General features: G+C 41.2%; 1 long non-coding RNA gene across 1 annotated transcript in view; it reads left to right on the top strand.

Moving 5' to 3' along the window:
* LOC140351235 (uncharacterized) overlaps positions 1-26,365 on the top strand; it is a 32,536-nt gene that overhangs the window by 1,151 nt on the left and 5,020 nt on the right. Inside the window, exon 2 of the long non-coding RNA XR_011925343.1 lies at positions 3,076-3,136. This is a non-coding gene — a long non-coding RNA (uncharacterized lncRNA). The remainder of the gene's footprint in view (positions 1-3,075; positions 3,137-26,365) is intronic.

The raw sequence follows: 26,365 nt of genomic DNA, 5'->3' as shown, positions 1-26,365 counted from the left end.
AAGTTGCAACAGGAACAAGCTGATCATTGGCTGTCCTCTGTGAAGCCATTGTAAAGACAAATTGGGGGAAAAGCACACGGGAGGTTGCCATAGAGATTGCAAATATGGCAAACAGGGATTTCTACGGATTACTGCATCACTGCACGATCCTGGTTTTACAGTCAGCCTGTATTGGTTGCACTTTCATTGTAGAATTCTATAGTTTTCTTTGCTCTTTATATGTTAATAGTATAACCTTTATTGCTAACCACAGATACTAGACTTGAATTGAAATACACCCCAGGTCTATTTTTTTTTCAAAGATACAAGAAGGTTGTTTATACCACAGCACAACTCCTGATCTGAACAATACATCACACTTTCTGAGGAAGGTCTGAAGAAATTGAAACCAGCCATTAAAAAATAAAATCTTATCTCATCAGTAGCTGTAAAATGGGCCCTTCAGTTCCTGGAAAAATGCATGTATTTTACGACATCATAAACATCTAGAACCTTCCTGTGTTATCAAGATGTGAGCGTGTGTACAAGCTTGTAATCACTGATTACATGCAATTTCTGTAGGTGTGTCTCTTTGCATTCCTCATTCCATTTGCAGACTTTAGATGAGACATTTCTGCGTGTATTTTTGCCTCTGCTGGAGACAAACTTACAGCTCCATCTGGTGGAACATTTTTGTCACTTATTGTAAGCTATTTTCAAGGATTAAGCATTTCAAATTTTTACCATTATTGTATATAAGAAGGAATGAAGTAAAGCCACCTTGGGTCTGTTTAAATCTATACATTCTATTGTGTGGAACTGTCAGAAGAGGCACTCCCTTAAGAGAGGTATTGACTTAGTTTCCAGTAATTTGGTGGTCTAGACCTGGGTGCTGGGTACATAGAACGTGGACCTATATGGTAGTGCTTAGGTGACTTGACTGTTGACTGGTTGGTGCCGATAACCCTGCAGTGGAGTTCTGAGTCAGAGACACTGGTTTCCAGCAAAGACCTTTTTTTTACCTGGCAACTCAGAGGAAGTGGTGGAGCTGAAACCGACAAAAGCATCTGAGTTACTCTTACCTGATTCCTTATCATATCACTGATGTGTTTATTATGGTAAGTCATAGTAAATTTGTCCCCAGACAGGTAAATATGCTTTAGATTTTGAATTGCTTCTGCCCTGTGTGCCATGCATTCAAATATGCCATAATTGTAGGAAATGCAATAGAGCCTCCTACTGGTTAAACAGTGGCATTACGTGCATTTAGATATTACCTCCTGTCCTGACTGTACTGACACATGATCCGATGCACGTGTATTAAGCTGTAATAACAAATTGCTATTTGTTCCTCAAAAATCATTTGCACTTCACAAAATAAGAAGAATGCTGCAACTTAAACAAAAAACAACAATAAAGCATTTGCACACTTCACCCGTATGATATGCTTGGCTGGAACAAAATAAAGCTGTGGAATGATAAATGTTGAGTAGATGATTGTATTCGACACAGTCACTCACCAATGTCCAATCCATTCTTAGCACAACTGCAGACCTGAGGTGCCACCAGCAGAGGGCGGAGTTTTATATGACCAAGTACTGAAAATAAGCTGGGGCTGGGCTGCATTGGACTTTTGCCTGGAGCACGTCATCAGTGAGATTTTTTTTTTATCCATTCCCCACGACAGCCCGCAGGACGTATCGACTGACTCCTGGTGTCGGCTGGTCTTACAGATCAATGTATCGCTGAAGACAAAGGGCGAGCAGTGAGAAGCAGGTGGGATTTAGTTCACACACAGTCCTTCTATTCAGAGAAGCCATTGTGCCATGAGATGTTGGTATGAAGAGCATTATAGAGTTTTCAACAGGCGTCAGTCTCCCAATCTGAAGTCACATTATTCACTATAGGTGCAAGTGTAATATATAAACTATAGGATTATATCTGGACGTATAGGTAATGATATATTACTTTATGTTGGACAAAAGAGTAGAATGTCACACATGGATGGGAGGAACAGACAAGGAACAAACTCCCCAAACTAGAGACACACTGACAGGTTTTACACGACAGAATCGAAATACATTTAGTATGAATTGTTGACACTGTAGTAATGAATAATACAGTGCAACAGACGCAGCTCAGTGTTGCACCTGCACTGAAGAGTTGAGTCATTCTCACTCCTCTGTTTAAAGAACACAGTTAGCTGCTTCATGCAAACCGCGACCACTGCCTTTTTATCACATTTAAATTGAGTTTGCCACCACAATCCTTAAAAATATAGATCATTTGCTTTGAATATGTTGTGATATACAAACAAGAATAGTGGACAAAATGGTCCTTCACTGACAGTGTGGGAAGAGGGGCGTGCCCACACTGGAAGAGAATGACATGAAGAATTTAAAATGTTATGTGCTAAGCTCTTTTCTGGTGGAAAATGGTTTACCCACAACTTCCAGAAATCAAAATATTTCAAGCCAATCCTATACTCTTAATGAATGAAGTTAGTGTTTTCTCTACAATATTGAATACTGCTTTGCACACACACACACACACACACACACACACACACACACACCCTTCTTTTCGGCAAAGGAAGCCACTGGTTTTAAATATAACCTCCAGTTTTGTCCAGTTCTCATGACTCTGTGCTTTTGCGGGTCAGTTTCTCAGGCTCGCTCAGTCCGTTCACAAAGTCTGGTCTTTTAGAAGTCTATACAAAGGAGGAACATGCATTTAAAACAAAGGGAGGGAGCACCATTCGATTTGATGCTGTGCTCTAAAAAGGCCAGTCATTTGGAGAGTTCTGTAGAGGAAGCGTGGTTTTGATGAGTCAGTCGTACGTCTTTCTCTGCTCAGCTCTAGCATTCTACTTCCCTCTGTCATCCTTACCTCCGCCATTCATTCTCTATATTGAGTCTTTTTCTATTGTGTTTTGCTTTAAAAATGTTCGGCCTTGAGAGCTTGTATCTCAGTGTTGTTGTGTGTTGCTTATGACTGGTACGCTCAGAAATGTGTGTGGGAGACAGATGGCTTCCTCCAAAAGTGATTAAAAGCATTCCTTCTCTCTCTCTCTTTCTGCTCTTTCTGTTTCTTTAGATTTCCAGTAAAGGCTAAACTAAGGGATGAGAACTGGACCAGGATGAAGTGGCTGTAGCTGGTAAGTGAGAAAATGTGTCTTTTCTTGGTTCATAAAAGTCTGTTTATGGGTTGCTTTTAGGTGATGCAGAGTATTTGAACAGCCCTAACACGTCACCGTGCTGAATGAAATCATTATGTGTTATTTTATCTCGTTTTCACTGTGAAGGGCCATATATTTGTCCTAGTTTGTGGAGGAAATATGTTAGTTTTCAGATAAATGAGGTGATCTGTAGGTCTATCGTACTTTAAAACTGTTTTGTTGCTTTTGTGTGCTAGCTTGTGTCTTCTTCACAAAGATGGAAACTGCATATGACGTCATGAAACTGTAGTACTCTGTAATACTACTATTACTTTTATTGTATTAAACCTTCAGTGTTGAAACTGACCTGTGACCACATCCTCAAATTATAAAAGTGAAACTTGGCACAGGTGGGTGGACTGTCTAAAAATGTACTCAAGTAAGAGTAAAGTTGTTTCAAACATAGTATTACTCAAGTACAAGTTCACTGTAGTAGTTTTGGACGTAACGTAATTTGAAGTTAATGTAATTGGAAGGACAAAACATTGAAAATACCAGATTTTGTGCATCATTTAAAGGATAAACTCAAAAAACGAAATCATCTGAAAGAAACACAAATGTTTAAATAATTCATATTGTCAACATAAAGCTTTTGTAACTTGTAGAAAAACTAACTCGAGTAGTACAATTTCTAGAAAATGTTAATGTAACTGTAACTGAGTAAAACCCACCTCTGTAAATGAATCATTTGTTCTATTATCCTGAGCACACACATACTAAGTCTCTGGGTCAACCGCTTGGCCTGTCGAAATTATTTTAGTAGATACCTAGATAAGATATTATGAAACGTTTTGTAATGTGCAACAAATACTACCACTGTTACTAATACTATTTGACAAGTCACACTACTGCTATGACTATTACAACTACAATTTAGATTTTGACTTCTACCACTACTAAAAATGTACCAGTTTTACGTAATACTAGTTGTTCTTTTACTCACTTATGGAAAGGCTTTTAAGGATCATTACATCAGGTTACTGTCCCATAGAGACATGTCCAATTTCACAGGGACTTTACAGTAAACGTGTGTGTGTGGGTCGGGGTGCAGCGATACAGTCACTTTTGGTATCATGCATTTCCACCGCTGTAGAAGAGTCAGAGCAGTGCAGCGTGGGTAGTGAGGGAGGGTGGAAGCTTGAGTTGACTCAGCACGTTGTTACCAGGCAGAGAAAAGCTGAGCTCTAGCTCCACCTCAGTTTAATTTAGCTGTAGCTAAAACAGAAAGCACAGACTTACAGCAATTCAATTCAATGTATTTTGGTAAAGCCCAAAATCACAACAGTAGTGGTGACCCCACAGGGCACAGTAAAGAAGCAGATTAACCAACATTCACAGGAAATGAACAAATGGATAAATGTCCCAGCAGCGCTTGTCCTTCGACCTGCCTTCTCAGCAAGGAGGAACCCAGGCCTGAGCCAGGACTGAGCCAGGCCTGAGCCAGGACTGGACCAGGACTGAACCAGGACTGAACCAGGACTGGACCAGGACTGAGCCAGGACTGAGCCAGGACTGAGCCAGGACTGAACCAGGACTGAACCAGGACTGAACCAGGACTGGACCAGGACTGAGCCAGGACTGAGCCAGGACTGAGCCAGGACTGAGCCAGGACTGAGCCAGGACTGAACCAGGACCGAACCAGGACCGAACCAGGACCGGACCAGGACCGAACCAGGACCGGACCAGGACCGGACCAGGACCGGACCAGGACCGAACTAGGACCGAACCAGGACCGAACCAGGACCGAGCCAGGACTGAACCAGGACCGGACCATGACCGGACCATGACCGGACCATGACCGGACCATGACCGGACCAAGACCGGACCAGGACCGGACCAGGACCGGACCAGGACTGGACCAGGACTGGTCCAGGACTGGACCAGGACTGGACCAGGACTAAACCAGGATGGACAGGCTGCAGATGGTCCAGGACTGGACCAGGACTAAACCAGGATGGACAGGCTGCAGATGGTCCAGGACTGGAGAGCCGATAGCAACTGTGGAGTCAGAAACACAGAGACTTGGTCCTTGCAGAGTTCAGGCTGAGGATGTTCTGGTTCAAGGGAAATGTTCTTTAATCAAGCCCAACTTTATACTCTTCAACTGTAAAAAAATGAATATCTTAGTCTTAAGTCCTCCTATCTCATGTAGATGGTGCAGATTCTAACAACTCTTTTTCAGGAGTTCAACCTTACACAAAAAACATTTCAATATTAGATAAACATGTTGTTATCTTCATTTTTATAGTGTGTTCAAATTCACTTAGGATTTTTTTTTACAATCTGATGATCCTTGATAAGAATTGTGAGTCAGTTTATGAACAAAAAAGAAAAAATATTATATAAGCAAAATCATTGTTACTAACATTAGAAACAAAATATAACAACATTTTACCTAATATCTTGAAGTCTGGCTCATACTACAGCTTCCAGTACTTTAGAGTAGGCTGGATAATAATAAAAAAATACTTGGATTTAGATATTAGATTTGCAATATATGGTTAAAAAGTAAATAAACTGAAGAACTAATACAGAAATTACATGCATTTCAGAACATCTTTGTTGCGGTCTAAACTATAGGTACAAGAGTTTTCTATAAAAAGGCAAGATATTTTGTTCTTTGCTGAGGACATTATTTAAATAATTGTGGCCTTTACGATTTGATAATTGCGCCAAACTTTGGCTGACCAGAGTTCACTGTTACAAACGCCGTCCGATGAGAGTGCCAAGTGTTTAGTGCACTTGGCACTCTCATGTGCAAAAAAATAAACAACAAAAAAGATAAGATCACCTTTATTTGTCCCACACGGGGGAAATTCCTGTGTTGCAACACAGATTGGGCACTAGTCTGATTTCAAAATTAAATTTTACTGACATGAAAGACTGAAACTATAGTGACTTAATAATATTATAAAGACAGGAGTCTAGATGCTCGCAGTTATTAATGAAAACATGATTCCTTTTCAGATTGTAATAGTTCCTGGACCTTGTTTTCAGCGTGCATACAGAGTCACCACCAGCAGTAGCCCATGACATACTATGTAGAAGGAGAATTGCTTTATTGTTTGGGTTACAATCGTTTGAAATAAAGTGCTGCTTATGATCAGTCTTACTAAATGTGTTTTTTTAATTAAAACAACTCTTGATCTCTCGTGTGTGTGTGCGTGCGTGCGTGCGTGCGTGTGTGTGTGTGTGTGTTAAAAACAATTAGTAAAAAAAAACAAGGCCTGAATTGATCTTGGGTTGCAATGCTTTTTATGATCCACTAGATGGCGCCAGAACTCTAGATTAAAGGACACTGTTGCTCCGTCTTCACCGCTGGGCACAACTCTCCTGGCCTCGTGTCTTTAATGCGCTTTAACTTACACATTGTATTAATTAGGACAAAAAAAATAAATCACAAATTCTTCCATAACACACTTTTTGACCTTTAGACTTTATTAACCTTATTGTTACAGATGTTTACGGTGGTTTGAGAATTTGGCTGTTTTGACCAGCTTTACGTGCTCGGTTTATAAACCTGTTTACAGAAGTTGTTTCTGTTTCTTTTTTAAAAATCATATTTTGGATAAATTAAATTTGATCTTATTGATTCATTTAAAAACGTGTCTAAGACTTATTTTTGGTTGAGGTTATCACAATCAAAATAAAAAATGGGTCACACCTGGCCGTAAAATCTAAAAGTATTCTTAAGACTGTTCTGATTATAAATCCACAAATGTATTCATTGGGCACGTTTGGAAATAATAGATGCTCCTTTAAATAGGTTTGTTCGACATTGGCAATATACTTATTATGATATAGTGTGTGTTTGAGCAGAATTATCCAATGTAACAGACACAAAATAGCCGAAGCTCATTGCTGTCCCACTTGATCAAAACCAATATTTACGCCACGAAACGTTTCAGTAAGTCTCAGTAAGTCTGTGTCTGTCTCTTCCCGGGTCTGAAGTCACGTTTGCGACGGCCTGTGTGACCTACTGTTTAAAAGAAAAAGGTTTTCTGTGACCAACAAACTGCGCAAACAACAAAACAGCAACAAAAAAACAAAACAAAAAAACTAAAGAAAAGGGACCTATGCCTAAAACATTGTTTTACACATGGTTTTGTCGGGTAAAATGTCTTGTTTCAGGAGTTTCAAGCGTAGGATTTATTAGCATTTTGCAGGTGGGCAGCGACCGAATATAAACAAACAAACAAGTGGGCTCCTCATTAAAATGTCAAGGCCGAAAGTGCTTCCTCAGCGCGCTGACATTCACGGTGCGCTTATTTTAACCGACGTAAAAAAACACTATTTCCTATTGTGGGCACCGAGGATCGCGTGGATCCACCCGCCCCACACTTCCACATGGATTTACTCCAGGACAAGAATATTGCCTTATTATCAATCAATCAATCAATCTAGTCCATCAAAAGGTGTATAATACTGTTTTTAAGGCTCATTTCAGGCACGCCCTTCAATCACATTTTCCCCAATACAAGATTCAATTGAGTTTAAATTAAGAACAAACATAATATTTTCAGTTTCTTTGAAGAGACTTTCACATCTTTAGTGCTTTACTGCGCGCGTCTGAGTCAGATTGTACTTGCGGTCGTGTCATATTCACAGCGGGCTCATTTCATTAGAAAGACGGGGTTAAATGTTTTGTTGTTGAAAGGCAATGTGATAATAGGCTAATATTAATAGTAAAATGATAATAATAATAATCAACCTTAAAATGATTGCGGTAAAAAATAAAGAATTAGCATGCTTGGGTTTTGATTTTTGATAAATCACACACTTAAATGTTTCAGATCATCAAACCAATTTGAATAATTCAGCCAACACAAGAAAACATGAAATTCAGGTTTTAAGTTATATGTTTATGGGTAATTGAACCTGATAAATGTTTGGGCCACACTTTGCAGACACCAGATGATTGTGATAACATGGTGTCGGTTTCATCACTCTAGTGTCACTTTGACCCACTTCTTATTTCAGAATTGTTTTAACTTGGCCATAATTGGGGGCGTTTTCAGACTCACATTTATGAAGTCTGGTCATTGTCCTGATGCAGCAGAACACACGAGTGCCTGAGCTGGAGGGGAAACGAGTGGTGCAAGTCCTGATGTAGCAAAGCCTCAAACATCACAGCACCAGGTCTGAGTGTAGTGGGCCTGATGTTCTTCTTCAGTTAGTTTTACACCGGGTGAAATGAAGCCTTAAGGCCAGAGAGTGCTGCAGAGCTTCTTATGTGACCTCCTGAACAAGTGCACAGTTGGAAAGATTTTAGGTTTTTCATTTGTTCTCTTCATTATTAAATTACACTTTCTAATTGAGATTGTGTAGCTCACTGCACTAGGAGTGGTGACCAGGCCTATTTTTTAATCTTGAAAATGTAGAATTAAATAGGCTACATTGCATTGTCAGAGAAAGATTAAGGTGTTTTTAGGTTTATGGAAACAGTAGTAAACAAAAATGTCATTATTTTATACTTTACAAATGCAATTTCAATTTTGCTGCACATTTTGCTTGATAAATTTCTGCATCGTTCTGATTCTTTCCATCCAGCCGCCTTAAAACGAGCCTGAAGCGTTTAGTCACAGAGCACGTAGACTCACTGGTCAGTGTTAGTCACCCGCTGGAGGGTGGTCGTCACCGTGTGCGGTCGGCCACTTCCTGCACTCGACATTTAAAAAGATATGAAAAGCATTATTAGCCCGACGATAATTACTATTGTTTAGAGTAAAAACTGAGGTCAAAGGCAGATTATTTGTTGGGATGAAGATTCTATCATTTAGTTTTTGTAAAGTGTAATTATTAATGTGCTGAAAATAGTTTTGGAACATCTGGCACTTTTCATAAATCTGGCAAAACTATCGCACAAAACTATTAACTTCAGTTGCAAAACAGTTCAGAAGAATCTGACTTTGCAAATACAACTGTGTTTAAAATATAGACAAAATCATCAGATTTAGAAACTTATCTCAGCGTCATGGAGACACAGCCGTATGTGTGAGAGTTTGAGATGTTTCTGTTGCTTTGAGAGTTTGAGATGTTTCAGTTGCTTTGAGAGTTTGAGATGTTTCTGTTGATGTTTCAGTTGCTTTGAGAGTTTGAGATGTTTCAGTTGCTTTGAGAGTTAGAGATGTTTCTGTTGCTTTGAAAGTTAGAGATGTTTCAGTTGCTTTGAGAGTTTGAGATGTTTCAGTTGCTTTGAGAGTTTGAGATGTTTCAGTTGCTTTGAGAGTTTGAGATGTTTCAGTTGCTTTGAGAGTTTGAGATGTTTCAGTTGCTTTGAGAGTTTGAGATGTTTCAGTTGCTTTGAGAGTTTGAGATGTTTCAGTTGCTTTGAGAGTTTGAGATGTTTCTGTTGAGATGTTTCAGTTGCTTTGAGAGTTAGAGATGTTTCTGTTGCTTTGAGAGTTTTGAGATGTTTCTGTTGCTTTGAGAGTTAGAGATGTTTCTGTTGCTTTGAGAGTTAGAGATGTTTCTGTTGCTTTGAGAGTTAGAGATGTTGCTTTGAGAGTTTGAGATGTTTCAGTTGCTTTGAGAGTTTGAGATGTTTCAGTTGCTTTGAGAGTTTGAGATGTTTCTGTTGCTTTGAGAGTTTGAGATGTTTCTGTTGAGATGTTTCAGTTGCTTTGAGAGTTAGAGATGTTTCTGTTGCTTTGAGAGTTTTGAGATGTTTCTGTTGCTTTGAGAGTTAGAGATGTTTCTGTTGCTTTGAGAGTTAGAGATGTTTCTGTTGCTTTGAGAGTTAGAGATGTTGCTTTGAGAGTTAGAGATGTTTCAGTTGCTTTGCGAGTTTGAGATGTTTCAGTTGCTTTGAGAGTTAGAGATGTTTCTGTTGCTTTGAGAGTTAGAGATGTTTCTGTTGCTTTGAGAGTTAGAGATGTTGCTTTGAGAGTTAGAGATGTTTCAGTTGCTTTGAGAGTTAGAGATGTTTCAGTTGCTTTGAGAGTTTGAGATGTTTCAGTTGTTTTGAGAGTTTGAGATATTTCAGTTGCTTTGAGAGTTAGAGATGTTTCAGTTGCTTTGAGAGTTTGAGATGTTTCTGTTGCTTTGAGAGTTAGAGATGTTGCTTTGAGAGTTAGAGATGTTTCAGTTGCTTTGAGAGTTAGAGATGTTTCAGTTGCTTTGAGAGTTTGAGATGTTTCAGTTGTTTTGAGAGTTTGAGATATTTCAGTTGCTTTGAGAGTTAGAGATGTTTCTGTTGCTTTGAGATGTTTCTGTTGCTTTTGAGATGTTTCTGTTGCTTTGAGAGTTAGAGATTGTGAATCTGTTGTGTGTTCTGTGTGTGTTCTGTGTCTTTGGTCACTGGTCCTAGAGTGTGTAGTTTTTAGGTGGACAGAGTGTAAAACATGCAAAGAACGTGTTACAAGTGTGATCTGTGTTTAAATAGTTCATCTTTGTGTTTTAGGTCCTACAGAAGTTTGTAGTTCTGGTTTGAGGGTTAAGGCTTGAAAATGGATATAAGCTGGTGCCAAAAGTGTTTCATCCTTCAACATTTCAAAGTTCCATATTTTTTCTGACATTACAAAATAGCTGGAAATTAGTCCTTTATGTTTCGTTTCCGTTTTTATATTTAGCAATGATCCTCCTCCATCGTCAGAGCGGCAGAAATGTCACTTTGTGTACTGTTTGCTGCATTTCCTGATGTTCCACACTTTGCTGGCATGACATTTACAACAGCTGAGCACGACCTTTGAACTTCTACTCTCAATTATGTATCTGAATCACAAAGTTTGGCATCTGTTTTAAAAAAAAAAAATGTATTCAAACATAAAACAGTGTGAATGTTGAAGAGAGGGAAAGGGTTCAGGCGAGACGACGTGTGGGCTGGACCTGTCTCCACATTTGGAACTGTCGCAAACACAAAAACAGCACGTTAAATGTCAACGGCAGCATCTCCTTCAATAGTAAAGACGGGCCTGAAAGCCACAGGCCTACTCTCACTTTTGGTTTTCAGATGCTCATAACAGACAACTTGTTATTTCATCGTATAACTAAATATTGTGCCTGATTAAACACTGCTGGATTCACATTGGCAGATCTTACTGTTTATTATCTTTCATATATGTGTCATTTGCACCACAAATGCACCATCTACTTATAACAACGAATGACTCAAATACATAACGTAATCTGGATGTATTAAAGCTGAAAACATGCATTTGTATTGTGAGGGGGTCTCACCTCTACACAGATCTGACCCGGAACTTGCTTGTCTCATGGAGATCGAGATGTTTAATGTCATACTGTGGAACATTTTAGGCAAAGCAATAGCATTCGCATTGAGACTTTAAGACTTGAAGTTACTCAGCACACAATATGACATCATTTTGCAATATATAATGAACTAACAATAACAATATAATTCATATAAAAAGTACTTTTATGTAAATGAAAGTGTGTAGTGACCCTTATGTGACTTCATTTCAGTTTTCATATCCACACTCCAGAGCGCATTTGCAGCTGTCGTAGAAAGGAACCACTTTCTTGATTGAAAAAAAAAGTGTATAAAGTGGTAAAAATGTACCTTTATCTATTAGGATCTTGAGTGAAGCATTTTTACACAAATAATTATCTCTGGTGCAATTGTCCCTGAAATCACTTTACCTGCTCTTTATTCTGTCCGTCTGTCAGAGCCATGCATTGTACATAATCTGGTAGGTTTAAGTTGAATTTTAAAGTTTCCCATCTTTTACTTTATTGCATGTTTTTATTCTCCTGCCGTTCTTTAGCCGTGCATCGCCGGGACAAATAAAGCTTATCTTATCTTCCACCCACTCTCAAATTTAAAAGATCTAATGAAATAAAACATAAAACATGTCACCTTCCTCCACCAAAACCCTTCTTTTTAATGTATTTGTTGTGTGTGAATCGTCTCTCACATAATGCGTGTCCGGTGTTGAACGTATGTAGTCGTTCAACACGTCCGCAGTGACTCACACTCAGCGCTCCGGAAGAATGGCCTCCGGAGGTATCTCGACCCGGCAGATGAACATTTATTATGGGCTCATGTCACTGTAAAGACGCACAATAAGACCACTGTTGACTGCCAAAAGTCTACCATTCAGCCACAGTTATTTAATCTAATGTTTTTGGACTCTGTCTGTTTTTGGAGGGAACTGGTGCAGACTCTGACGACTTATCAAGCATGTCGCAATCTCACTGGAAAGAAAAGTGCTCTGTAATTACCTTGTCAAATCGTTTACTGTTTTTTTATTTTATTTTGACTTTTCCCAGTGATTTTATGTGGGCTTGGGAACAGGACAAAAGGGCACTGCTCGCAGCCTTTTGGCAGAATGATTGTTTTAGACCGTCATGTGGTAATAATGAAGAGTCAGTCATCACTTTGACAGCTTTTCTCAGCTGTAACATTAAACACATGTTGATGTCTTATTATTATTATTATTATTATTATTATAGCTTTATTTAACCTGGAGGCCCTGTTGAGATTCAGAACCATGAGAGTCCTGGAGTGAAAATATATATTTGTATTTACTCATAATGTGGCAGTATGGTCTATGCCACTTGGGGCTTTTCCTATTGGCTAATTGCTATGGCCATTGACTAATAAAATCCGTTTTGTCATTCATTCTCTGACCTACGCCCCTGGATCCTTGGGTGTTGATCCACGTACCTCTGCTCTCCAGGCAGTTTTTGTCCTTTCGTAAATAAGATTTGATCATGTAGTTTCACTCATAATAGTTTCTGTGGTTCACCTGGCGCTGCTTTCTTAACGCTCCGATGGGATCTCTGCTGCCTCGGGATTGTTGTGGTCCCGCCCTCGACGGTGGGGCAAAAGAGACTCTGCAGGCGCCAAGTACTGTAAAAAGTATTCAATAGGAAGAGATAACTGTCCAAAAGTGATGTTGTCCTTTGTTCTCAGACTCCCAGAGGAGGCAGAAGTGCGTTAACGCTGCGAGGCCAGTTCAGACTCGCTGCTGTGACTCCTATATGTTTGTGATTTCTATACAAACGTCTTTTGATTCATCCCGATCACTTTATATTGACTGTGCCTGTGATGTGTGCAGAGGTTTTTCACATTAAGATTGGATCTTACATAATCTAAAACAGGTTTAATTTACATTACTGATGCAACATTTCTATCTATTGAAGTACATTTTTTTTTTTTTTTTAAACAAATCGTTCCTTTTTTACTTCCTCTTCAAATATTATTCATGATTGTTTTGGAGTTTGACCAAACATCGAAATTCGCTTTCTTTTACAAGTTTAGCTTTATGTAATCAAACTGTATAAATGTAAAAGTGATGATATTATCATATAAACAGCCAGAGCTAGATTGAACTGAAATTATTCTTTTTTTTTTAGACTAATTGGGACAGACATGCCGGACTAAACGTTCTCAGGATGATGACGATTTTAGTTCTTACGATGACATTGTGACCTGAATAATCACAGTTATCGTTAAACCGAACGATCTCCACATTCCACACACACATTACATCAACATTGGGACTAAACTGACTGAGACCAAACCTGAACCTGGACTAGACTCGGACAAAACCAGGAAAAGGACCGAACAAACTGAACTGGGCTCAGTGTGATTGTAGTTGAACCAGTAATTGTGGAATTTATAATTTGATTCGAACACATTTAAAGTCACTCTTCTATTCAAGCGTTTAATGACAAAGACCTGAGAATTGTGGTGTACTTTCAGTTTGCCACAGGGCGTTACTCAACAAAACTACAGTCATATAATGTACAAGACACAAACTCTTAAAAACCAGCGTTTCGACGTTTTCTCACATCCTCATAGCCTTTTCAGATCCTTGTTTACTTCCCTGTTGACTTCCTCTGAGGGGGAAATATCCACCGTGTCTGTGACGAAGGACCCGCCCCGTTTCTGCCAGGTGCCTGATTGACAGGTCGAGTAGCCAATCACGCGTTAGCATAGGCAAGTTAGGTTGAGGATGCTACGTGTTTGCAGAGTTTTAGTTGTTTTCCCCCACATCGTGTAGAGCTTGTGGTTGTTGTTTGGTGTGCGTGATAAAAAGTGAGTATTTGTTAGAAACGAAAGTAGACATAGACACACCATTTGTTCCATGAGTGTATAAAGTGTTGCATGCCATTCGAATTGTTTAATAGTGTAGTTAAAGTTATATATTTACCTTGTTCTGTATTTGTGAATGCTAAGTGCCTCGAGCTAAGCGCTAGCAGCAGTAGCTACGACGGAGCTCATGTATATTTGTGCATTATATGTTATTGTTTTACCGATTTTATTATAATTTATGTTCTCCTTGTTTATATTACAGAACCACACACGTATTTACATAATCAATAACTGCTCTGTAAATACCAACCACCAGTATTATTTGACTAAAACCTTTAATAAAGAGAAAACCCTGGATCATCTCTCCCAGTGCATTCTTGCCAATGCCCCCTGGCGGTCACAACCCGTATGAAACCAGAAAATTAGCTCTCCCCAAAACAAATGGTGCCGAAACCCGGGATAAGTGTGGCCACCGTGGAATAAATAGAGATGTATTCAGACCAGAGTCACCTTCTACACGATGCAGGTGCTCGGCCACGCCGAGACAGAAGACCACCTGTTTGGATGCAGGACTACGTGTCCACCCCTGCACAGCAAGCTGCTCTCAATGCATATGAGCAGCAACAACCATATCCCAGCGTGGAGAGATCGGTGGGGAGAATTGCCAGGACGACGTCTCTCACACCTCCACAGCCTGCTGACTGGAGTGAACTAGAAGGAGCCAGAGCTATGGATCCATATGCTGCTGAATATTCCCTGCGTTTACCTGTAAGTACACCAGTCACGCCCAGGCAGAGACCAGCTGCAGAAGAAACATCTGACACTCTAGCATTGTTACACAGAGTGCTTAACGACAATCATAGTATGCAAAGACAGATGATGGACATGCAAAGGCGCCTTGATGCAAGAGAGTTCTCATCCCAACGATTCATCCCGATGCCAGCCCCTGCTCCACCACAAGGCCTACGTGCACCTTTGAGCCAAGATCACAGTCAGCTTCTGCTCTCTGCTCCGCCTGCACAAGCTGTGAACTTTATGTTGCCTACATGTCCTGAGTACTGGCCACCTCCTCCCCCTCCTGTAACAGATGAGTTCATTGAGAGGCCACTATCACCGCCACCACAAAGGATGGTGTCTGAACTCACGGAGCTGCTAAGGGACATGAGAACTACCCCACAAGATCCGCCAAGGTATGTGGCAGATACACACCACTCCCCATCTCCTGTGCCGACGCCAGAGTATGGCAGCCCCTATACCCCACCAAGACGTGAGTCCGAGCACACCAGACCCCTGCCTCCTCCTAAACATGAGGTGGTGTATCGCGGCCCTAAGCCTACAATCCCTTCATTCACAAAGGGTGATCCAAGAGAGTTTGCCAGGCTCAAGGTGGCCCTGGAGAACCTTCTGCCTGAAGACGCCACTGAACGCTTTAACGTCATCTATCAAATACTGTTAGACCACTTAAAGCACGAAGATGCCTTGCTTATTGCCGATTCATATATCAACTCACAGCAGCCATATACAGACACAATGGCCAGTTTAACTGAGCGTTATGGCCAGCCCCACCAGTTAGCACTCAGGAAGATTGCTGACCTGATGGAGTCCCCAAACATAGCTCGTGGAGACACCCTGGGCTTTGAGCGTTTTGCACTGAGGGTGAGAGCGCTGGTGGGCTTGTTGGAACAGCTAGGTGAAAGTGGACAGACAGAACTCTGCTGCGGGTCACATGTGACACGTTTATTATCTAAGCTGCCACAAGATATGAGAGCTGAGTTTAAAAGGTTCCTTTACCCCATGCGTGTCACAATTCCCAGCCTTCTGCACTTCTCCGATGAGCTGAAGATACAAGAGACAGTGTTTGAGTCATTACACAGTGAAGTAAGGAGTAGCAGTGTACCCAAGTCAGCTCGGTACCGTGACAATAAGAGCAGCAGAAACACTAACATCTTTCATACAGGAAACAAGCCCAGTGATCCCCCGCCAGCAGAGCAGACAACAGTCACTCCCAAGAAGTCCCCTTTTTGCCCATATTGTGTCAATACACTACACTACCTTGACCAGTGTGGTAATTTTGCCCTGTTAACAGTGGATCAGAGAACGGCGTGGATCAAGTCTAACAGAAGGTGCTGGCGCTGCGCACGTTCACATCAGGCTGCCCAATGTCGTTTGAAAGTCACATGCCCAAAGTGCAAAGGAAAACACCTGCAGGCCCTACATGACGTTAATGCAAAGCCCTTTGAGACACCATTAAGCCCCGTCAGCTCAACCAATGAAGTTTTGTACCTTGACAGACGTTCTGGCTGCAACCAAGTCCTGTTAAAGATTAGCAGGGTGCTGCTCCGCAATGGTGAGAATTCACTAGAGATATATGCAGTGCTTGATGACGGATCAGAGCGGACTATTCTGCTTCCTGCTGCAGCCCAAACACTCAAACTCATTGGTGAGCCAGAAGACCTTGCCCTCAGAACTGTTAGACAAGACATCAAGGTTATGCATGGTGCAGCAGTGTCGTTCACCATTTCCCCTGCATTTACTGCTGAGCCACTGAGTTTAGCTGAACACACATACTCAGTGGAGGCACTCCAGCGAAAGTACAGACACCTCAGAGGTCTGCCACTCCCAGCAATGAACAGAGTACGCCCCCTATTGTTGATAGGCTCCGATTACCCTCACCTCATCACTCCAGTTGCCCCTGTGCGCCTCGGACGTCCTGGGGGACCCGCTGCTGTGAGAACAAGGTTAGGCTGGACACTTCAGGGGCCGATTAAGAATGCCAAACACCCATCTACCTCTCAGCAGTGCCTTCACCTCTCCACCATGTCATCCTCTGCTGAAATACTCCAGAATGTGGAGAAGTTGTGGCAATTAGACATCCTCCCCTATCGCAGTGAAAAGCTGGTGTTGCGATCCAGGCAGGATCAGGAAGCAATACAGCTGCTGGAGGATAAAACCACACGTGTGAACATCGATGGTGTCCAGCGATATGCCACTCCCCTCCTCAGAGTAAAGAACATGCCACAGCTTCAAGCCCCAAAGGAGGCTGTGCTGGCCAATCTTCGTAGCACAGAGAAAAGACTACTGCGAGACCCAGAGAAGGCTGCTGCTTACTGTGCAGAGATTGATAAATTAGTCAATGCTGGTTATGTGGTAAGGGCCTCGGAGGAGGAGCTGAGCAGCGCCAAGGAGTTGTGGTTCATCCCGCATCACATGGTGAGTCACAATGGGAAGAACCGGATTGTTTTTAACTGTTCTTTCTGTTATAAAGGTGACAATCTTAATGAGCTGCTGTTGCCAGGCCCTACCCTCACGTCCAGCCTGCTGGGGGTGCTATTGCGCTTCAGAGAGCATGCTGTTGCTTTGAGCAGTGACATAAAGGGGATGTTTCATCAAGTCAGGCTGCTCCCCGAAGACCAGACTCTGCTTAGCTTCCTGTGGCGTGACCTGCAGACAGAGAAACCACCCAGTGTCTACGTTTGGCAGGTTCTACTATTCGGCACGACATGCAGCCCGTGTTGTGCTACATTTGCACTACAAAAGCATGTGTTTGACAACAGCCAGGTGAATGAGGATGTGAGGGAGACAATAGAGAAATCCTTCTACGTTGACAACTGTCTACAAAGTCTTCCCACTACAGAAGAAGCCAGACATCTTGTGGACAAGTTACAGGCGCTGTTGGCCGCAGGTGGCTTCGAACTGAGACAATGGGCCAGTAATGCTCCAGAGACCATCAAACATTTGCCCAAAGAAGCCAGGTCTGAAAGCATTGAGCTGTGGCTCCAAGAATCCAGTGCCGACCCACAAGAACTGGCCCTCGGGCTGCGCTGGCTCTGCAACTCCGACACTTTGAGGTATAAATACAATCTGCGGGACCCTCCACCACCTACTATGCGGAACATATACAGAGTCCTTGCCCGTCTGTATGATCCTCTTGGGTTCATTGTTCCCTTTACGACACGGCCAAGATCCTAGTGCAGCGCTTGTGGGACAAAAAGCGAGAATGGGACGACCCCTCCCTACCTGAAGACGTGCTGCAACCTTGGTTGGTGTGGGAAGCAGAGTTACCACACCTTGCAGAAGTTATGCTGCCACGCTGTTATGTCAGCCCTGCCATAGACACCGCAAACTGTCTCAGGGACATCCATGTGTTTGCAGATGCATCGGAAAAGGCATACGGCTCCGTGGCCTATCTGCGTACAGAAGACTCAGAAGGTCGAGTGGAGGTGTCCTTTCTCACTGCTCGATCCAGAGTTGCCCCCAAAAAGCAACAGTCTATGCCCAGGCTGGAGCTCTGTGCGGCACTGACAGCTGCCCAGCTCTCTACACTCCTGCAACGCGAGCTGACCGTGCCAATCAACAGTGTTATCCTCTGGACAGACTCCACCACCGTCCTCACCTGGTTACAGTCAGACTCCTGTCGTTTTAAGGTGTTTGTGGGAACACGAGTGGCCGAGATCCAGGAGCTAACAGACCCGCTGAGTTGGAGGTATGTGAATACAGCACAGAACCCAGCCGATGATGTCACTCGTGGTAAAACCTTGCAGGAGTTGTCTAACAGCTGAAGGTGGAAACATGGGCCAGCCTTCCTACAGCAGCCACCAGAGACTTGGTCCATGCAACCAGCCAAAGAAGAACCTCAGGGATGATCCTGAACTAAGAAAACCTACCATCTCCTGCCTTGCCACCACAGTTGCCAAGACCACACGACAGTTACAGGAAAACCAGTGCTCCTCCTTCACTGAACTCATAAACATGGTCGCATCGTCCTATCACGGGGCGGCACCTGGCCAGGCCGCTCCCTCTGCTGCAGACCATCAGATGGCGGAGAGGGAGATCCTACAGCAAGCCCAACAGGATAGTTTTCCAGATGAGTACAACTTGCTGAGCAGTAACAAGCCAGTTGCCTCTGCTAGTCGGCTGTTGACCCTGGCCCCAGAGTTTGATCCCACTGCAGGGCTTATTAGAGTTGGTGGGAGGCTAAGGCGCTGCAGTCAACTACAACCGGAGTCCATTCACCCTGTGGGTGAGTTACCCAGCTCATCATCAAGGACACAGACATTGCCCTACGTCACCCAGGCTCAGAGCGCCTGTTTGCCGAACTAAGGCGGAAGTATTGGATACTCCGGGGGCGAGAGGCAGTGAAAAGACACCAGCATTCATGCCCAGAGTGCCAAAGATGGAGAGCAATGCCAACTGTGCCCAAGATGTCAGATATGCCAGAGGCGAGGTTGAGACTGTTTAAGCCGCCCTTCTTCTCTACTGGTGTGGACTGTTTTGGACCTTTCACTGTCAAGGTGGGCCGTCGTCTGGAGAAAAGATGGGGTATTATATTTAAGTGCTTGACAACACGAGCCGTGCACTTAGATATTCTCTCCAGTTTAGACCACGATTCGTTTCTCATGGCACTCCGCAGATTCATTGCAAGAAGAGGCAAACCAGCTGAACTCCTGTCTGATCAGGGGACAAACTTCAAAGGAGGAGAGCGGGAGCTCAGAGAGGCCTTTGAAGCCCTACAACCTGAACTCCGTGATCATTTGGCCAAGCACCAGATCCGGTTTAAGTTTAACCCGCCAAGTGCCCCACATTTTGGGGGTGTGTGGGAAAGGGAAGTGAGATCGGTCAAAGTCGCACTTTATGCCACCATCCAGTCTCAGTCTGTTCCAGAAGAAGTCCTGAGGACTGTTCTCACAGAGGTTGAAGGGATTTTGAACTCCAAGCCCCTGGGTTATGTTTCGACAGATGTGGCAGACCCAGACCCCGTGACCCCTAATCTGCTTCTCATGGGGCGGCGCGACTCCTCCCTACCACAGGCTGTTTATGAGGATGCAGAGCCTTTAAGTGGAGGCCGCTGGAGGCACAGTCAAATGTTAGCAGACCAGTTCTGGGCACACTTTATCCGGTGCTACCTCCCAACCCTTCAAACCCGCTCTAAATGGCACAAGGACCCAGCACAGCTGCAACTCGGGACCACGGTCATGGTGATGGACCCTCAGCTACCGAGAGCCCTCTGGCCAATTGGACTGGTCACCAAAGCTCTTCCTGGGAAGGATGGAAGGGTTCGTGCAGCTGAAGTCCGAATCAAGGATAAGACCTACACCAGGCCCGTTGCACGCCTTGTAGCCCTACCCGCCATCCCAGACACTGACTTTGAAACTGTGCGTCCTTCTTAGGTTTCAAATTTGCTGGACAAATTAGGGGGCGGCTGTGACGAAGGACCCGCCCCGTTTCTGCCAGGTGCCTGATTGACAGGTCGAGTAGCCAATCACGCGTTAGCATAGGCAAGTTAGGTTGAGGATGCTACGCGTTTGCAGAGTTTTAGTTGTTTTCCCCCACATCGTGTAGAGCTTGTGGTTGTTGTTTGGTGTGCGTGATAAAAAAGTGAGTATTTGTTAGAAACGAAAGTAGACATAGACACACCATTTGTTCCATGAGCGTATAAAGTGTTGCATGCCATTCGAATTGTTTAATAGTGTAGTTAAAGTTATATATTTACCTTGTTTTGTATTTGTGAATGCTAAGTGCCTCAAGCTAAGCGCTAACAGCAGTAGCTACGACGGAGCTCATGTATATTTGTGCATTATATGTTATTGTTTTACAGATTTTATTATAATTTATGTTCTCCTTGTTTATATTACAGAACCACACACGTATTTACATAATCAATAACTGCTCTGTAAATACCAACCACCAGTATTATTTGACTAAAACCTTTAATAAAGAGAAGACCCTGGATCATCTCTCCCAGTGCATTCTTGCTAATGCCCCCTGGCGGTCACAACCCGTATGAAACCAGAAAATTAGCTCTCCCCAAAACAGTGTCTTCGTGACGGCCGGCGCTGACCGTTCGCCCCGTCACACCAGCCGAGTCCTGCTAAACTCACTTTACTGTACGGCTGTAATATAAGCACTTTGTCCACTAAAGGCTGTGATAAGTTATAGTCACAGAGAAGCGTTTATTGTCAAATGATTCATTTAATGTGGTTGAGAAAGTTCCTGGTTGGACGAGTTCATTACATTGTCATTTTTATCATGTCCTACTGTTTAACCAAGTGTAAACTGTCTTCAAGTACATTTGTGTGTAGCCTAATTTAGTTTAGTTTAGATGAATAAAGAAAAATACATTGCCAATTGTTTCATTTAGTACTTTTGTCTAATTCTCTAATTGCTAATGTAGAGCTGTAGGTCTCATATTAGTCGACTCATTATTTTCTTGGTATTGTAAGGATGTATATGGGCCACTGCAGAGTGTGTTTTAGAGGTCAAATCATGAGTTTTAAGACCCTTTTGCCCCTTTTGGCCGATTAATCGATGCACCGAGCTTTGGTGTCATTTTTAATTCTGCTCAATTGTATAGTTTTTTTTTCTCTGTAACTGTTGCTGAAATGTTATTGTATTTTCACTCCTTTGCACTCTGCATAATAACCTGCTTTGTCTGGAGTGTTTCATAATAAATAATACATTTTTCAATTATTAAATGCACATATTAATTCGATTAATTGCTCTTCCCTAAGAAAATGTATGGAAAACATGGTCCAATTTGTGATGATATTTTTACAGAGTCAATCTAAGTAATAGATTTGGAAATATCCACGACTGCCTTTTTGTATTGAGTAAAGTATATAATGATACAACACGTGTAGATCATACTCCTCAGTGCACAGTTGGTGTTAGCACTTCCTTTTACTACTGCAGATTCGGAAAAGATTCTTCAGCATTTTTCTGTCAAATTTGAAAATGATGCATGGCGGAGTTTATTTCACACACACATTCTCTGTTTGTCTTCATGATTGACTCCGACGTCATAGAAAGGTTTAGGGATTAGTCAGCGTGTGTAAAGCCATAACCACTTGTTTTTCTCGTCTTCTATATGATTCACTCTGGTCAGTCTTTGCAGATATGGGTCCTTCAGGTGCTGTGGTGCTTTTGTGTCAGACGCTGGGGGTGGGATGAGTCTTCTTCTTCTTCTTCTTCTTCTTCTTCTTCTTCTTCTTCTTCTTCTTCTTCTTCTTCTTCTTCTTCTTCTTCTTCTTCTTCTTCTTCTTCTTCTTCTTCTTCTTCTTCTTCTTCTTCTTCTTCTTCTTCTTCTTCTTCTTCTTCTTCTTCTTCTTCTTCTTCTTCTTCTTCTTCTTCTTCTTCTTCTTCTTCTTCTTCTTCTTCTTCTTCTTCTTCTTCTTCTTCTTCTTCTTCTTCTTCTTCTTCTTCTTCTTCTTCTTCTTCTTCTTCTTCTTCTTCTTCTTCTTCTTCTTCTTCTTCTTCTTCTTCTTCTTCTTCTTCTTCTTCTTCTTCTTCTTCTTCTTCTTCTTCTTCTTCTTCTTCTTCTTCTTCTTCTTCTGTAGGTGTGAGAGGCTGAGTGCGTTTTCTCACTCTGTCTGAGCACTCCTACACTTTCTCTGTAGCAAAAGTTCAACCCCACTGACTTATTAATCACATCTTAATGACATCAATGTACTTTTATCTGACAGACTGGTTTTGATGTTTGATTTTTGACAACATTGCAATACTTGAAATACAATTTTGATGTTTTTTTTTTTTGTTAGGGTCAGTCACTTTTTTTTTTTAAATTACCAAAATACTTCACACACACAAAAATATAGGCTTCAATGTTCACATATGTATCTGCTCAAACGATGTTTAAGGTTTTATGAAGAGCTACTATAATCCAAGCTCTCAAACTATAGACTTAAGTTTGTTTTTTTCTTGGAAGATTAACATAAGTGGAAAAGTGATTTGAATTTCACTGAATCACAATGCCTCGTTTGAAAGGAAAATGCAAATAAGTATTTCATAATATAAAAATGTGGATGGAATTCCATTAATAATATGGAACTTAAGTAAAAAAAACAACACGTGTACGGAATACTTATTTGCATAATACCCTGATGTGAACTTATGTGTACTGTGAAAGTATGTTTGGCTTTCATAATAGTATAGAATTATTTTTGTACATGAAAAAAAATTGTGAATATGAAACGACACATTTGACTGTCTGATTTTGAGACATCTGACAACAGTAGGACACTATTTAAACTGCCTCCTACTTCTTTAGAGCACCGTGGACTTGAAGTTACGGTAGAATTTTTGCTTGTTTTTTGCCATTTCAATGATTCGTATCAATTCAATTCTTCCTTTAAAATTCTCAACTGATCTCAAATAGATAAATAAATATTTTTTTTCCTTTCAAGACACAATTATCTCTTTCGACGTTCACCTTCTTTGAACTCTTTCAGAACCTCAATGTAGCTTTTTGTCCTTCCCTCAATTTCTGACTAATTCTAACGTGTCGATTCCCACCCAAACCTCATCTTAGTCCATTTCACACGTTTGAGTGGTGCAATCTTCTTGTTTTAAGTCATACGTTTTCAGCCCGGCCCCCAAAGACACCCACCGTAAACGGCAGTCTCCAGCCGTGGGCGATGACAATTCAGCAAATCCCTTTACGCCTCTCGGTCAAGGAAAAATTGTTTGTCTCACGCCTCATTTAACTTTGCCTGCGCTAATTTCATCAGACGTAGGAAAATTGTGAGCAGTGAGTTGTGAGCAGAGGCCTCAGTTCGGCTTTTCAAATGCTTTCACTTCACCACGATGACAGAACACTTTTTTTAATCACCTACATTTTTTATCTGTAGCGTTACACAAAATTTAAAACTGCACGAAAATATTTTTGTAATATTGAAACTATGTGAGATTTCGACTCACTTTAATCAACCGTGTTTTAAAGGTGACTCGTGGGTGGATCGCGTTTTCATAAGTCGAGCTGCAATTTAATTTGGAGCATTTTAGTGCGCACGCAACACTTCAAAAGAGACGACAATTTAACAGAGTAAAATACAGTTTGAGTAAAATACACGCCAAAATTGAGTCAAAAATGTAAAATGCTTTGGTAAATCTTTCTTTGTCATTTGCTACTGTGAATCGGTGTCACTCTGACTTGTTTTCTTCTTATAAATAAATCCAAAACTCATAGTGAAACCGTGATGCTCTGGAGTGATAATATTACCAGTACACTGGGGGAAATTTGCCTGGTGAAATGTGCTGTTCTGTGACAACCCACTCAAGTTTCGACTGGAAAAAAACATCTTTTAACCTTTTCTGCATCAAGTCACTTTCAGACCACACGTTCAGAGAATAAACCATCATTTTTCGATATCATTGTTTGTAGTTTAAAACAGAAAAAAGTGAAGAAGATGGCGATCCTTTTATTTTATTACTTATTATTGTATTTTTTATTCATGAATGTTCTTCTCCAACGTTGCGTTTAATTGCCGTGGGTGGCGTCGCCTCGTTTTCTCAGCCACTGTTTGACTAATCACTTCAATAACTTATTCCACTGAGAAATGAATTCAAACAGTAAAATCCTAATATCTTTACTGCACTTTTCTGATTTTGTATTTGTGTATTTATTTTATATTTGCCTATCATTTCAATGTTGGCATTATATGTTTGTCTGGCCGCTGTTTGTAACATTTCAAAAAGGTATAAGTTGTTTTTTGTAAATGTATTGTTGTTTTGTGACGCACACATTTCTGGCCTCACAGCATAATTAGTCTTAGTCCATATTCAGTTATTTGTTGTGCTTTGTGAAGTTAGCGCTCTCTTCGTTTGCATTCACGTGTGTGTCCTCGTGTGTGAGACTAAACGTCTGTTCCCTCTTGTGACATTTACACATTCAAATGAGTCTCCTCTGCTCAGGTGGAGGGCTCTGGACTGTATAGACGTACTGGTTCATCATGTGCTCACTTTTTGAACAAAGCAACGTGTTTGTTCAGGAGAATAATATGTAACTAAAGGTCAGAATCACTTTATTTAGAGTTGCTGCATTTTTCTGTGCGCACACACTGATTCTGGTTTAAGACCAGTTTAGTCCTGGTGATTTGGTTAGGTCCTGTTTTAGTCTTAGTCCTTTCTGGTCCAGGTTTAGGGTCGGATTTAATGTATTGCAGATGTTGATGTGGCGTGTGTGTGATAACATAGAAGTGTGTTGCACACAGTACTGTCACTACTCTTTTAGAGTCACTTCAAAAGGTAGTCCTCTGGAGGTGCTTTTGAGTTGAGGAAGAAAGTGTCTAAAACTGTATATATTATACTCATTTACAGAATTACTTGTATTGAGATACGACTTCTCTCCATTCAACTGTTATGTCAAATGTATTTGAACTGATTCATGTTGAAAGTGAGTCATGAGTGCGGTCGGACACTTTGACTCAAATATTGCGATGGCTGATCAGTATTGTTGTATTTGTACTTTATTCAGGTAAAGTAGTACAACAATAACATGCCTGATTGTTTCATGTTCTGTAAAGTCAAACACAGGCCGTGGGTGTTGTTGTTCTCTTGGTCCGTTTGACTAATCACCTCAAAAACTTGCTCCATAAAATCTTATACTTAACATTTTCCTTTTCGTTTTTTTAAATTTGTTTGTTTTCATATCGTTGTGAAAATGACTGTGCCAAAACCATTAGTCCACTAATTAGTTTTATTTTTAATTTAAGCTTTTCAATCCCACCCTTTCCTAGAATTATCTTTTTACTATATACGTTTTTGAAAACATATCTTTTGGATTAAGTATTTTATGTCTATGAGTGTGTTTGAACATTTTTATTTGTAGTAATATGACGATTGAATCCCCATTTGCTCCAACAAGAGCAGAGAATCTGTGTTTCTATCCTCAAATACAAAACAAATGCAAAACACATTTTAAATGTGTTCTTTACAGTGGTAATATGATGTTTGAGCGTGTAAAAACATCATTGTTAATCTGGATTTTCCCTGAGCCACGGTGGCTGATATTAAAGCTCTCACTTCCTTTATGAACATGTTGTGTTTACAACAACAGTGTTACACAAAGACATCCTGAGAGATTTCTGTTTGAAATAAAATCATGTAAAGTTACGTGATTTTATACACTAAACATTATACAGCATATTATTACATCATTCAGATTTAATGTTTGACAAACAGCTCCTTACAGTTGTTGCACGGCAGTGTGTTGTTTTCTCTTAAGTGACTGTTCAGTTCATGCTTTGTGTGCCGTGGGAGCACATTTACATTACAAACAATTCTGTTTCTTTTCATATTGCGCTTGTGAAAATAACTTGCACTTGTGTATAAAATATGGTGTATTTATAATATGCACATATTGAAATAAAGGAAACCTGTGCAATGTGTGACTT

The sequence above is a fragment of the Eucyclogobius newberryi genome, unplaced genomic scaffold (assembly GCF_026437365.1).
Source record: "Eucyclogobius newberryi isolate DKJ021-1_F unplaced genomic scaffold, fEucNew1.0.hap1 SCAF_8, whole genome shotgun sequence".
NCBI lineage: Eukaryota > Metazoa > Chordata > Actinopteri > Gobiiformes > Gobiidae > Eucyclogobius > Eucyclogobius newberryi.
This window is presented reverse-complemented; position numbering and strand designations above follow the sequence as displayed.